The 15,146-nt window shown below is 49.2% G+C and overlaps 1 protein-coding gene across 6 annotated transcripts in view; it reads left to right on the top strand.

Annotated features, from left to right (window-relative positions):
* Nucleotides 1–15,146, top strand: part of RNF25 (ring finger protein 25) — a 158,436-nt gene that overhangs the window by 96,889 nt on the left and 46,401 nt on the right. The gene's annotated exons all lie outside the window — the stretch shown is intronic.

The following is a 15,146-nucleotide window of genomic DNA, read 5'->3' as shown; positions in this document are numbered from 1 at the left end:
GTCCAGTGGCATGTGGTAGCAATCCACAGATCCAGCAATTAGTGGCGTTGGCGGCAAGATTGTGTTGGTGGAGCAACTGCACAAAAGAGTTATTCCAGAACTCCTTACGCCTTTCTCGGAGTTGGGGTGAAAGTGAGATCAGATGGTGTTCTTTCATGGTGGTAGGTTGAACGGTGGTCAGCAATGTCTTATGAGCGGGTGTGCTCTCCTCCATGATCCAGAAGGTGACAATGAGGAGAAGGCAAAAGAGAAGGGTAATGAAGTGCAATAGTCTTTGAGCTGTGCGTTCTGTCAGTCTTTGGGTTTTTGTAGTGGATCTTCGGGCGTCCGGTTGCTTCCATCATCTTCATGTCGGGCGCTTCCATCACCTTCAAGGGACTCGGTAGCGGGCAGAACCACAGACTTTGTTTAGTTTCTCTCCTGGTGGCCTTTGAGGTGAGTAGGCTACCGCTCTGAGATTTCCACTTATTTTGTGGTCTGCTTAGCCGAAGTTCCCTCCTTTCGCCGTAAGTTATACCCTTCCTTGGATGGCACGGTGGGATCGGGATATTTCACTAACTCAAGTGTCTCTGTATCTGGGCAGCGGCTCAGGGATGGTCAGTCTTTGTCCAGAAGTTCTTCTTGGGTGGTGATGTTGTCCGTGGTCGTCAGGGTCGGTGATACCTTCTTGCAGTGGTGTGCATGCAGCCAATTGCGTTTTCCCTCCACTCGAAGAGCTGTTCGGGTGGTGATCAGGACTTGCAGGGGGCCCGTCCACCGGGGCTCCAGACTCTTGGTGCGCTGGAAGTTACGCACTAAGACAAAGTCACTGGGTTGGATGTCGTGTCCGGGGCCCCTGGAAACATCGGGAATGGCTTGCAGCACCTGCTGATGGATAACAGACAATGTTTTAGTTAGGTTATACAAATAGTCAGACATGAGGACGTCCGGGACGTCGTGGATGGATGTTGGCTTTGGTGCAGTCCAAAGGTTCATGGGCCGCCCGAAGACGACCTCGTAGGGGGTTAATTGGTGTTTGGTGGGGGTGGAACGCATTGATAGCAATGCTAGCTGGAAAGCGTCTGGCCATTTCAGTCCTGTGGTGGCAACTATTTTTGCTATCTTAAGCTTCAATGTGGCATTATGTCGCTCAACCAAGCCTGCAGATTGGGGATGGAAGACCGCATGGAATTTCTGTTTTACACCCAGCCCCTTTAAGATGAGTTGGATAACCTCGGCTACAAAGTGGGGGCCATTATCGCTCCACAAAATTCGACAAAGGCCGTATCGGGGGAAGAATTCTTTCAGTAGTACTTTTGCGGTAGTCATAGCGGTGTTGTCGTGGGTTGGGTAGGCTTCCACCCACTTGCTGAAGGCACACACAACGACAAGTACCTACTTCAAACCTTGGCACCTTTCTAACTGGACGTAGTCCATTTGCAGGACTTCAAAGGGGTGATTGGGAACCCCAAACCCTCCCCGGGGTACAGCAGTTCCTTTCCCAGGGTTGTGTTGGAGGCATACCAGGCATTGTTGGACCAGACGTTTGGCTGAGTCTGAGATTTTGTCGTTGTGCCAGACTTTGGAGAGGAGTTCGATCATGGGAGCAGACCCTATGTGTGCGGGGGAGTGTGCCATGGTCATCATGGGGATCAAGTATGAGTCGGGTAGCAACCATTTGTTCGAGTCTTTAGTTCGCCAGCAACCGTCATCGTCCTTCAATCCCACCCGGGCCCATTCAGTTAATTCGTGTGGTGAGCTGGCTAATTGGATGTCCCTAATCGTTTCCCTAGCATCCTTCCATTTCTCAGTTTGTGACCTGGTCACGTACATACGGGTCGTGGACCTATTCTCGGCTGTGGTTCGGGCAGTAATGTCAGCTAGTGCATTTCCCTGTCCTATAATGTCTGTCACCTTCTTGTGTGCCTGGCATTTGATCACAGCTAACCGTGTGGGGAGGAGGACTGCTTCGGTCAGTGCGGAGACTAGATCCCCATGTAGGATGGGCGTGCCATGGGAAGTCAAGAATCCCCTCTCTTTCCATAAGAGCCCAAAGTGGTGAACTACCCCGAAGGCGTACTGACTGTCTGTGTAAATGTTTGCGGTTGTCCCTGCTGCCAGGATGCATGCTCGTGTGAGAGCGATTAGTTCCGCCGCCTGTGCGGATCGCTGTGTGATGCGGGCTGTCTCAACAACTGTTCGGGCTGTGGTGACTGCATAGGCAGCTGAGGTGGTGCCATCGGGGAGCTTGATGCATGAGCCATCCACCCATAGTTCTCCGTCAGGGTCCGGGAAGGCAGTATCTCGGAGGTCAACCCTACTCTTGGTCTGTTCGTTGGTGAGGGTCACGCAGTCATGTATAGGGGACGCATTGGGGTCAGTGTCAGGGAGAGGTAGTAGAGGAGCTGGATTCAGAGTGGTGCATCGTTTCAATGTGATGTGGGGTGCAAGCAGGGTCAGTTTGTAACCAGTCAGTCGTGCGCTAGTCAGGTGTTGAGTCTTGGTCTGGTTCAGGAGGGTGTCAACCGCATGGGGTACCAATACAGTGAGGGGGTTCGAGAGCACGATCCCCTCACTTTGCCGGATAGAGACAGCAGCGGCGGCTACTGCTCGAAGGCAGGCGGGCAAAGCTCTGGCTACAGGGTCAAGAGTGGCAGAGAAGTAGGCACAAGGGCGTTGTTTAGGGCCTATGGACTGGGTTAGGACAGACAACGCACATCCCTCCCGTTCGTGGGTGTAGAGGGAGAAAGGTTTAATGTAGTCTGGGGTTCCTAGGACTGGGGCCGAGCAGAGGGCATCTCGTAGTTCTTTGAAGGAGGATTGGCATTCGGGTGTCCAGGGGAGAGGGAAGGGGGCATCTTTAGCCAACAGGGAAAGCAGGGGTTTTACAATAAGACTGAAGTTTGGCAACCACTGTCGACAGAAGGAGGTGAGGCCTACTAGAGACCGCACTTGCTTCTGAGTTTTGGGAACAGGGGTTTCTAGGATAGTCTGAATTTGGTCAGGGGTAAGTTTCCTCCCGTCTTTGGATAGTAGGTGGCCTAGATATGTCACTTGGGGTTGGCAGAATTGCAACTTCTTCCTGGAGACCTTGTGACCGTTTTCCGCGAGGAAGTGGAGGAGGTGAATGGTGGCTGTGACGGCAAGTGGAGTGGTGTCGGCCGCCAAAAGAATGTCATTGACGTACTGTATTAGCACCACTCCATCGGGTAGTTGGACTGCATCTAGTTGTCTCTTGAGGGCTTGGCTATAAATGCTGGGACTCTCAGTGTAGCCTTGGGGTGCCCTACAGAATCTGTACGAACGGGCTTTTAAAGTGAAGCCGAACAGGTAGCGGCTGTCTGGGTGGATGATGATGGAAAAGAATGCGTTCTTGAGATCAATAACGGTGAAGGTGGTGGCAGTGGATGGAATCAGGGTGAGGATGGTGGTGATGTCTGAGACCACGGGGTACTGAGGTATGACTACTTTGTTAACTTCTCGTAAGTCAACAATAAAGCGGTACGCTTTCTCATCTCCCTCGCCTTGCTTTTTTACAATGGGTAGGATAGGGCTGTTGCAAACATTACTGACTACTTCTTCTACCACTCCTGCATCGACTAGGGACTGGATGATTTCCACCAATGCCTTCTCGCCTTCGGGCGATATCCGATACTGTGGAAGCTTTGGGAGCACTGCGTCCGGTCGGACGGTTATGTGTACTGGGTCGATCACCATGCGCCCTACATCTGAGTCGGTTTTAGCCCATAGATGTTAGGGTAACGTGTCGAGTAGGGACAGGTCAGCATCAGTTATAGAGAGCATACGTCGCGTGTGACAAGGTCTGAACAGATCTGGGTTATCGTGCAGGATGACTCGAACTCCGTCTGGGGAGCATCTGATGGTAGCTCGGAAATGTTTTAGCAAGTCAAGTCCCATAATAGCATCAGGGGTGTTGGAGGAGAGCAGAAAGGTTGTGTCAGTGGCGTTATCTTCTAAATCAAAGGAGATCGGTGCTGATAAGGGGTTAGTGGAGGGCGTTCCATCGAAGCCTATTGAGGTTACGTGTGAGCCAGACAAGGGTGCCCTAGGAATCAGTCGTTTAGATAACGCACTACGTGTCGCCCCAGTATCTACCAGGAATGGAGACTTTGTGCCCAAGACCTTAGCAGTGACGTAAGGACCTTGCTGGTCAACACGGAGTTCGACTGGATCCCTCCCTTGCCCCTGGCGGTCCTATGCGAAGTCATGGGTGCTTTCATAGTCGGACTGCTGACACTGGTTTTGTCGGGGGCTATCAAAGGTATTTGGTCTGCCTGACCTGTCGTTGATGGCATCGTTCGTGTATCCTCGTCCCTGTCCTCTATTTCTGGGGTCATGTGTTGTGTCTCTGGGGTCCCTATTTTTGTTCAATTCCAGAAGGACCGGGCACTGGGATTTCCAGTGTCCGAACCCTCTACAGAACGCACATTGGTTCCCATCTAAGTCTCTCCGTCCGTTGTAGGGTGCAGGTGTATGGTCTCTAGGGGGTAGCTTTCTAGGGGCGATTGGTTGGTAATTCCCTTTTGAGGGTTCCCTTCCTATGGTCACCCCTTGCAACTGTGCTATCATTACCCTCTCCTTCAGTTCCTTTTTCTTCCTCTCTGATGCCCTATCGTTCTCGTTCTTTTGGTTTTCGTAGTATTGGGCCATCTGGAGGATCGCTGCGGGTTTGGAGGCTGCCCAACTACTCTCGCTGGTCTGTAGCTTCTGGGAGACTTCTTGTAACAGACCCTTCACATAATTCTGGACAAAGAGGTGATGCCCGGTTGCGGTGGTCATGTCCTGGCCACTATAATCAGGAAAACACAGTCTCGAACCGAGAGAAGTATTCAGACACCTCCTCCTGGGGTTTCTGGCGACAAGCCGTCACTATCGACCAATCTACCTTTCTTTCTGGGATTAGAGTCTTCAACTTCTGTACAATCTTGTCTGGGAGCTCCAATATGGCTTTCGGGGGTTTCTGTCCCGGTTCTCGCTGTTTATCTATGGTATCGAGTTGTACCCAGGTATATTCGAACGGCTCAGCGTGGTCAACTTTCCGGATATGCTTCCACACATCAGCCGGCAGACATAACCCGAAGAACAAGTCGATATCTGCTAAAGTCATTATTGTTGAGCCTAAGGCTGTACCTAGTTCGGTGTAGAAGGCAGTCGGGTTCTTTCTTAAGTCGGGTAGAGTTTTTCTAAAGGTCAAAATGTCTTGTCGGTCCCATGGCTGGTAGACCCAATTATATACAACCCTTCCCTTCGCATCTTGGTGGTTGATGTCGTCATGTGTTCCCTGACCTCGTGGGGGGACCTAGTAGGGGGCGGCCTCTTTGATGGGCATCATGGTATCAGCCCTTCCTGCCTGGGGCTTAGTCGCTATGGGAGTTTCTGCTTTGGTTGTCTGTCTGTGTTCTTTAAGGTGTCGATAGACCTCGAGTGTACGAGTGAAGAGGTTCGTCACATCGCCTTCTCCTTCTTCCCCAATGTCTACCTTCCTATATAGGGCCGCTAAGCCTTCGGGACATTTATCGTGGTACCTATCCTCATATGTATTCAGGACGTGATAACAAAGTCGTACGACAAAGTGTCGTCTGCGGTTGTCGGCATACGAGTTATACACGTCTGTTATATACTCCTCACTTTCCTTTCGTTCCACCAGTGTCCCTACTATCTTGTCGATTCCTGCTCGTTCATCCTTTGTTAGTCGATTCATTCTGGTGGAATCTTTCTTTCTTATCTCAGGGTCATCCAACGTTATTGCCGACGCTGTGTTCAGTACAAGAGGCTCGGCCGGCGCGGAGGCCGTGAAAACCGAGGCCCCTGTACTGCTTTCGCTCGTGTTTGGGGGTTGTGGGTGTTGCACTACCGATTGGGAGGGTGCGTATGGAGGGGGCATGTAAATGATCGGGGGACCTACTAGTAATTCATCATTCGTTCGTTGCTTAGAGGACAACTCACGGTAGAGCATAGAGGGGGTCCTAACAGGGTACTGGCCTGATGTTTCGGGCTCCTGTCTTAGTTTAGTTTCCCTTCTCTCCTTAATTTCTTCTTCTAACTTTCTAGCGGCAAGGTGAGCTGCCTTTCGTAATTCCTTCTCTGCTTTTACTTCTTCCCTCTTTTTCCGTTGTGTTGCTTCTTTGCGCCACATGCCGATACTGTCAAGCATAGTAGGCGTCGTCTTATTGCTACGCAGAGCTATTTCTAGCGTTTCTATCTTATGGTCGTCGAAGGATCCCATCAGTGGCCACTGACTCTCGGGGTCCTTCTTGGTATACTTATGCCATAGCTTGCTATAAGCTACGGCGACTAGTCCATATTTAGTGAACATGTCCTTATTAGGGGTGCCTTCCAGAGGAGCCGGATGGTTCACCTCTAATAAGCGGTCCGGGCAGAACCAACTACCAATCAGTGGGGAGAAGATAGGCATGACGGGTTTCAACGGGGACAAAAGTCAGCACTACCTATCTTTTCACTGCTTGCAAAGACTAGACAGAATATCTCTATTCCTCGTTATTTGTAAGCAGAGAATACCTCCAAAAGAACCAATATCGAACAGCTAGTGTTCGGACAATCAATCAATCAATAGGGAGATAAAGATAGGCACGACGGGTTACAACGGGGACAAAAGTCTGCGTTACCTACCCTTCACTATTTGCAAAGACTAGACAGAATATTTCTGTTCTACGTTATTTGCAAACAGAGAATATCTCAAAGAGCACTATTCTTCAAAACAATCAATGTTCGGACAATCAATCAGTGGGGAGATAAAGATAGGCACGACGGGTTACAACGTGGACCAAAGTCTGCATTACTTACCCTTCACTATCTGCGAAGGGAGAGAGAGAGAGAGTATTTCTACTCCTCCCCGTTTGTAGACAGCGAATATCTCAAAGAGAACAATCAATGAGCAATACAGGTATTTCAGTCAATCAATCAATTATTTCGCAATTTGTCGTGTTTCACGACCTTACCCGGACCGCGTGGACAGTTTCTCGTCTTCCGCCTCCAGCGCCCGATCGTCCTCTACTCTCCGTATTTGCCGCGGCACTCCTGATGGTTCCCAGTTAGGACCGTAGATCACTCGAGAGAGGTCTGCTCGGAACCAGTGAAGTTCGGATGATCGGCTGCCAGACGAGGGTCTATCGGGCAGGAGCTCTCCCGATCGTTGCAGTCGTTCACTCTGTCGTCGGGACCTCTCCCAATAGATCCACGTGTCGCTGATGGGCCCCACGCTTGGGACGCCAATTGTTAAACGGTAGCGGCAGTTTCAGTCGATAACCTTTCAAGTATTGCCCGGCGGTAATCGCCTCTTATACCATTCGATAATTTACCAATGAAAGAGGCAGGCGCCGGAGACTGGAAGGCAGGAAACAAAGTTTTATTCCGTCGGAGCAGAACACATCAGATCAGACAGCAAGGTATCGTCACGAGGTGCTCTAACTGCATCTCTGAGACCTGGTCTCTTATACACACGTTTATGACTTTATTGCAGGGTTATCATACATGGCACATTCTTGAGATCACTTTGATGTAAGAAAGAACATCCTCAGAATCCCCACTTCGAGCTCGTTCCCACACATATCTACAGTGGAAGTCCCCACCCCACCCACAGTAGGAGATGGCTATCACACAGCTGGACATTCCGCAACTTCCCGGGGGTGTGTGCGACCGGTCGGGTCTCAGGGGGTGGGGGGCCTTGATCTACTGTAATCCCTTTGATGTGGGGTGTTTCCCTTACAGTAGGTGCAATAAACTGCATCCGCAGGGCTAGGTGATGGCCTGGGATCGGTTCGGACAATGGGGCGCAGAGGAAGGGGGTTATCAAAGAGATGCATAATCATGTATGGGATGTCGGTCAGGCGTGGGGATGTGGTTCCATGGCAGGGTCGCGCAGAAGGAGAGGGTTTATGGCCCGTATATGAGAGAGCGGGGGTGGCCGGCGCGCGGGGGAATGTTTGCAGCGCCAGGGGGACGTGCTGGCGATCGGCAATGAGCAGGGAGAGACCAGGGTGCCTAAAATGGCTGCCGTGCGCTTTCCTGCGTGTCGCGCTGGGGAGAGACAAGATGGCGCAGATAATGTTCAGTTCGCAAGCTAAATTTCCACACTCCCTCTTAGAGCCATCGGATAGGGTACAGGGATTTGGAATAATCTTATTCTTTTTACCAGCTAGTCATAACCAACTGTCACTGTTTCATGCTGTAATTGCTGTGACTGTTGGCTACCTTAACATGGCAATGCAGCGGTTAGCTCTACAGATGAGAGATATGCCAATCGGAAGTTTTTTTTATTTTCTCTCTCTGAAATTAGAGAAATGGGAAGCTAGAACAGCAGCTCCATGTATTTGTACGTTGATCTTTAAGTATCAGTTTTTTAGAAGCTTAAAAAAAACAATGAAAATTACGTCCTACATAATCATTGCTTGTTCGGCATTAGACAGTTATTTTTTGTTGGGGGGAGTACTCCCAGAACCCACGCATGTGCTTCTGTAGCTTAAAGTCTATGAAATTAATGAAGATGACTCTGACGGAGAACTGTTGTTGGAGGATGTAACTCTTTATTGCTTGATATATGTAGCTGAAATGTTGGTAGGGCGGCATTCATCTTCTAACATAGTAGGTTGAAAAATGCATGTGGAAAGTGCCGCCAGTATTTTTGCTGCCACTGTTCTCAGTAATTGCTTGAAGATGCTCATCAGCTTGTTGATCAAAAAGGTCAACTCTATCAAATGACATTTCCATTATTTGAGAATGCTTAAGTCAGACTGGAGTGCTCTGAACAATCTGTCACATCAAAGGCTGTACAGAATAGATTGTTGAAGGAAATAACCAAGCGGCCCCTAAAACCTCTGCTTTAGTTTGCTTATTTTTGCAAAATGATCAGTTTGAAATCTGGTCCTAAGGTTTTCTTTGTATTTCACAACAAATTCTCCAACAGTAAGGGAGCAAGTGATGCTAATTTATTTCCTTGTCACATCAATTTGTTTTGGCCTTACTGCCTGGATATAGCATTGATTGATGCTCCTTCAGGATTCTGGAATTACAGTAACATCCTCTGGCTTGTGGGTCCACCAATGTGGTACTCCTTCTTTCGTGGGTGACAACCATCCCCCTGACCAAGCAACGACATTACTAATTGTAGCCAATATATCTGATTCTCTAGTTAAATACCTGTGTAAAATTGGTGGTATGTCATTCACACTGAGAAGCATGTGTGAGATATTCTATGTAGCTTCAAGGCGGTAATGTGCCAGGCATCCCCGCGCTGTTGGGGCCGTTGTGGAGATTAAGCAAGCTATTGCCCAGAGTTGCAGAGTGGGACCCATGATTAGAATAGGCACCGATGCAAGAATTACCAGGTCCGAGGAAATTGAGCCCAAGACCCGCCGAGGCGGGAATTGAACCCTGGTCCTGGGCCAGACCTCTGCATCAGGGTCTGCCGCTCTAACCATTGAGCCACACTTCTCCACAGAGCATAGACGGAGATAATATATTTTTTATTTGTATGAATGCCCCCCCTCACTTCTACAGTTCCTATAGAAGCTCTTACCCTTTAATTTTCTTTTCTATATTTTCAATTACCGTGGTACTTGGCTTTGTAACATTTAGGCCAAATATGTGAACCATGTATCTTCGGGCTACAGAATCTCTAGAGTGTATTTTTGCATGCTTCAAATGGGATAGAGGGTGGGCTTCCTCAAGTAGTTCCTTCCTTCTTGAATCCACTCTTCTTTGTGGGTGGGGGTATTGTTGTCACCTGCACACATTAGGCGTAAAAGCCTGTAATTCCTTCAAAGTTGCCTTTGCCCTCTTAGCAGCTTCTCTGACCAGTCTTCTTGCTCAGGAATTTGGTTCTGAAGGACAGCCAGCTGGCAACTTCTTAATAATTATCTTGACCGCAGTCCAAAGGATGTTGATGCCTTTGACTTTTCTTTTATATCTATTCTGGTTGTTTCAAAATTCGTTACACAGCCCCTTAAATCTTATTATTTTTTATTTATTTTAAGTGGTAATGGATCAAGCTTCTAGAAAAAGCATATACAATTTGGTATTTTAGGTTACACTTTGGCAGTCAAGTACATCATCAAAATTGCATAACAATTTGCGGTTTTCCCATTCACTGTTGTCTCCAAATATAATGAGGTCTATTTTATTTTTAAGAGAAAATCATTAACAGAAAATATAGGTGTGGCAGTTTGGAATTGTTGCTCGTGAGTTTGCTTTCAAATGTGCTGTCCAGCATAGGGAACCTATATGAACAGCTAAAATAATGTGCATCACAATTTATCCTAGGTGGACCAAGTTAACGATGTGTTTTTGACTACGATTGGTGAAGATAGTTAATCTACCAAGCCGTTTTGGGTTTTGTTTATAATTCATTTTCAAAAACATTTTGGAAATTGCTTGGAATATGCGAGGGAAAGATGTATAAAGATATAAACACCTTGATGCACTTACATTCTAAGTTGCACATCAAGTTAATAAAGGTGTGTTTTGAAAGATGGGTAGACTTTCTATATCATCCATCCATCCTTTCTTCTTTTTTGTCGTCCATCCCTGGAGCCTAACCTTGGAGTTGATGAGAGTAGTTGTACCCCTAGACATGTTGGAATATGAAGAATGAAACCGAGGGGCATGACTAGGGGCTTCAAGATGGCGATCACACACTGAAAGTGCTCCGGACCCCTTCGTCATCCGCTTCCATCTGCAGTGTCCTTCCTCACCAGTGCGCGCATGAACCCATAGCGACTCCTTCAACGTAATTTCTCCTCGAAAGGGGCTTTGGTTTGCCCGGTGAGATCAACGAAGACTCGTGGGGCCGAAGCTCAGTTGCGGCCCAAGATGGTGTGCCTGGTCGGCCTTTAGGCCTGCAGACCACGCAGGCAGTGGTAACCCGGTCTCAAGACTGAATCGTCCTGGCATCTTGTGACTTGCAAGACCTATACGAGCCCTGTACCTGCTGCAGAGGAGCCGCAGCTGAGGTCTGGGTGAGTTTTGCGGCCCTGCTGGGAATGCGCTCACTGGCTCCGGGCCCTGACGTGAGCAGGGGCTGTGAAGGGGTTGAGGGGGGGGGGGGGGGGGGGGGGCTCCTCCCTCGTTGTTTGTCATTGCTGGGGCAGGATGCCTGTTGGCTCGAATCATCTCTCTCCTCAAACTGTCCCGGAGCGTGGCAATTGAAGCACTCGCGGGGCTGAGGATTTGGAGGCTTGGCCTCCCCAGATGTTGTGGCAGTGAGCGGAGTGGAATCACGGAAAAGGGGTGACCACCACCCGACGACAGACAGACCACGAGCACTGGCGGATCCTGCCACATCGGGCCGCACAAGAGTCCAAGGTGAGTGGCTGCAACCCCGTTCGGAGTATAGACACAGGCTCTGAGGCCCACCGTGGCGAGGGCCTGTGCGGGGGCTGCTCCCTGACTGACTAGCTCTGAGGGGCAGGGAGCACGTTGAGCTGCCCTGGCTGCCTCCCTCTTCATACAACTTCTCCGGACTGTGGCCCCTGACTTTGCGTTGGGCACCGTGTAGCTTTGGAGATGCGGCCTTGATCGGGTGCCCCGGGCTTCATTCATCTCATCTCCTGCAACTCACCAGACTTTGGGGTCTCGATCTGATCTCTGGGCCTGATGCCTTTTGTCGGCTGCAGCAACATACTGGCTCCGGGGAGATACATTTCGAAATGCTCAGCAGTCCTGCACAGTTACACCTGCTGATGGGGGGTGCATTGCGCCAGGCTGCGAAGAGTTTTTATTGGACTTTGAGTCCCACAGGTGCGTGTAATTTACCAACGGGGGAGCCCACTTCACGCAGCAGTACAGAGGTTCCCTTCTCCATCCATCTTCTGGCAGGACGCCCTCCTTCTTAGTTTGGGTGTGAGGGATGGTGCGTCTTCTCCACCTGTGGATGGCATGCTTTGGAAATCACACACTATATTCACCCTCACATGGGATGCCCGGGGCGCGGTACTGATCGATTAGGCAACGCCGGCTGGACCTCGCCAGCTCAGGTGGGGTCCTCGCGGGGCAGATCGCTGGTGGTGCAGGCCCCTGCCGCTCTTACTTTCACCCAACTGTTTGAAATTGGATTGCTTAGTGGGGCTGTGGTCCACCTGTGGCCTTTGCCTGCCCCTACTCTTTTGCATCCGGGTGCCTCCCCACTTCCGTCCGCCACTCTTGCTGGTGGTCAGTGATCAGCCCTGTGTCTGGTTGCTCATGATGCAGTGGATTTCAGCAAGCGGACCTGACTCTACCGAACAGGGACTGTGTCACATGCTGATCATGGTGAAGGATTAAGCAGCAAAACCACCCCCTTCCAGCAACGTATTGACCAGTTCACTACTCCTGCTGGAGCAACTGGGGGGAGGCCCTAGATAAAGTAGCTTCTTCGGAAGGACACCTTGACAAGATACTCAACATTGCAACCAGTGGTCGAGACCAAGATTGGGGAGGTGCGTAAGGATGTGGCACTCGTCCGTCAGGATGTGTGCAACTGGTTCGGCCGCATCACAGAAGCTGGGGGCCGCCTCTCCATGGTCAAATATGAGATCACCAACCTTAAGGCCAAAGTTGCTCATCTCTTAACTCACACGAATTAGCTTCACCACCACACCGAGGATGCAAAAAAACGCTAGACTTCAATCTGTGTTTTTGGGGTTTGCTGGTGGAACGTGAGCGCACTCACCCTGCTGAATTCCTTGAGGAATGGATTAAGTCATGGATACCACCCACAAACTCCCCTCTTAGTTCGCACTGGAGCAGGCCCACAAGATACTAACCCCCAAACCCTCCCCCAGGTGCACATCGACCGCCCATGAAAGCGAGATTACACATATTCAAAGACAGAAACTGTATCCTGCGTCAAGCCAGAGTGATCCCAGACCTCCAATATGAGAACTCTAAAATCCAGATTTTCCCAGATTACACCTATGAGGTCCAGGCCAAGCGACAATCATATAAAGCTGTCCAGCAGAAACTCAAAGCACTCAATGTGGTCTCTCAATGTTACACCCCTTACTCGCAAGGTCAAAAAAGATCTCAAGAAGTGGCAGACACTCCCATTAAATGTTATGGGGAGGATGGCACTATATGAGATGAAGATACTGTCACGATTTCTATACCTCTTTTAAAATTTGCCACAAATGTTTCCTTGCCATTCATTCAGGGAAATGGTTTCCTTGGCGATCACTTTCCTATGGCCTAATTTGCGGCCTCGCCTAGCATTCACGACCTGCTAACGGGCCCCTTATGATGGTGGCCTGGGTATGTCCAATCTGTAGATATTTATAATCAAAGGGAATGGATCACTTGTAGCTGTCACCAGGGTTCAGGTACTTGTTTCCGATGTTTGGTAAAGAACCCTCATTCACGTAAGATGGTTGTGCGGCGGTATATCTTGATTCTCCGCAATGATGCTGTCACGTTTTTGACATCAAGGCGGAGAATCAAGATATACCGCTGCGCAACCATCTTACGTGAATGAGGGTTCTTTACCAAACATCGGAAACGAGTACCTGAACCCTGGTGACAGCTACAAGTGATCCATTCCCTTTGATTATAAATATCTACCTGGAAGCTGAATGGATCACCGCTCCTTCTACCTCCCCCCATTTGATTAAAATATGTCCAATCTGTAGCCATGCTAATTTGCATTACACCTCCTTGTTAACGACTGGCTTAGTAGCCGGTGGTCTGACCCAGAATACAAGCTTAACTCCATACATTTGGCTTTCCCCGAATCATGGCAATGCTTTACGGTGCCACGCTCCCCAATACGTTCCCTCAGGTAACTCGGTTGATGTTCAGTGGGTGGAGGGCTGCTCTCTGACATACAGGATGGTGGTCTAAATTCACTCAACAGACCCACTTGTGGCACAGTGCCTGGTTGGGTGAGGTGTTGGCGCTGAGGGGTTTTGGTCGGTGGGATGCCATCTACATTACACTTTTAGGGGATGTTTCGAAGGGTACACACTTCTTCATTTCAGGAGCTCCAGCAGATGTAAACCCTGTCCAGGACGTAGTTTCATAATTTGCAGCTGTGCCATGCACAGCGTGTACACGTCCCTTCTGCGCTGTGTAAAGGGGGTGTGTCCAAAATTTACCGCACACTGATTATTAACACCCCAGACACATTGACTGCCCTTAGAGCCCGCTGGGAGGGTTGGCAAGGACCTATGGAGGATGATGACTGGTGGAATGCACTGATGGCCCCAAAGTTCTGACCATGTAATCAAGGGTCCAGCTAGTGCAAACCTACTACTTACATTGCGCACACCTATCCACCGACCGGTTGTTCAAAGCAAAACCCCTGGCCAGCTCTGCATGATTCCACTTCTCAAGTCCCAGCAGACTTTTTTTCACATGATCTGGTCCTGTCTCAGCTTAACACGATACTGGGAAACAGTGGTCGCTGAACTTTCCGACATCTTTAATACTGAGATAGAAATGTGCCTATTACTGATCCTCCAGGGAGGGATCAATGGGTCGGGGGTTCCCGTGCAGATTGGGTTCTCCTGGGGACGACCCTGCTTGTTGCTAAGCGTGACATTGTAGCCCACTAGAAGGCCTCCAAGTCCCTGACGATATCTCAGTGGAGGCAGGGGTGGACTGGTGCTCCCAGCAGACTAAGCCTGTAAACGAGGCGCGGGAGTGTCCTGCTAAATATGCCAAATTATGGAGCAAATGGTTTGGGGCCATGGGCATTGACCCACTGTAACGCTGTGGATGGGGAAGTGATATTGTTTCTGTTGCATGAGACATCCACTGCTGCTATGTACACACCTATTGTGGCTTTTTGATTTGACCTATTGTACCTCCTAATAAAACAATAAAAATGAGTTTATCAAAATAAAAAAGTAATGGAACTGTAGTATGTTTTCTCCATGTAGCCTACAAATGACATTTCGTTTGGGAAGATAAACTTTGCACTTTGACAGCTAGAAGTTCTAGTTATACATTCATAGAACATCAGCATTTCCCATAAATAATATATTGTCACTTATTAGTAGGTCCTTTCAGTTAATATTCTGTCCACTTCCACACAGGTCTCTAAATTTTGTGCACAGTACACATTATATTTTTGTGTTTTTTTTTAAATAAGTGGGCATTCTTATACTGACAATTTTTAGCATTTGAAACAAAGCGTGTGACTCCTTGAAAAATCAATG

This window comes from Triturus cristatus, chromosome 7, assembly GCF_964204655.1.
Source record: "Triturus cristatus chromosome 7, aTriCri1.1, whole genome shotgun sequence".
Taxonomy (NCBI): Eukaryota; Metazoa; Chordata; class Amphibia; order Caudata; family Salamandridae; genus Triturus; species Triturus cristatus.
This window is presented reverse-complemented; position numbering and strand designations above follow the sequence as displayed.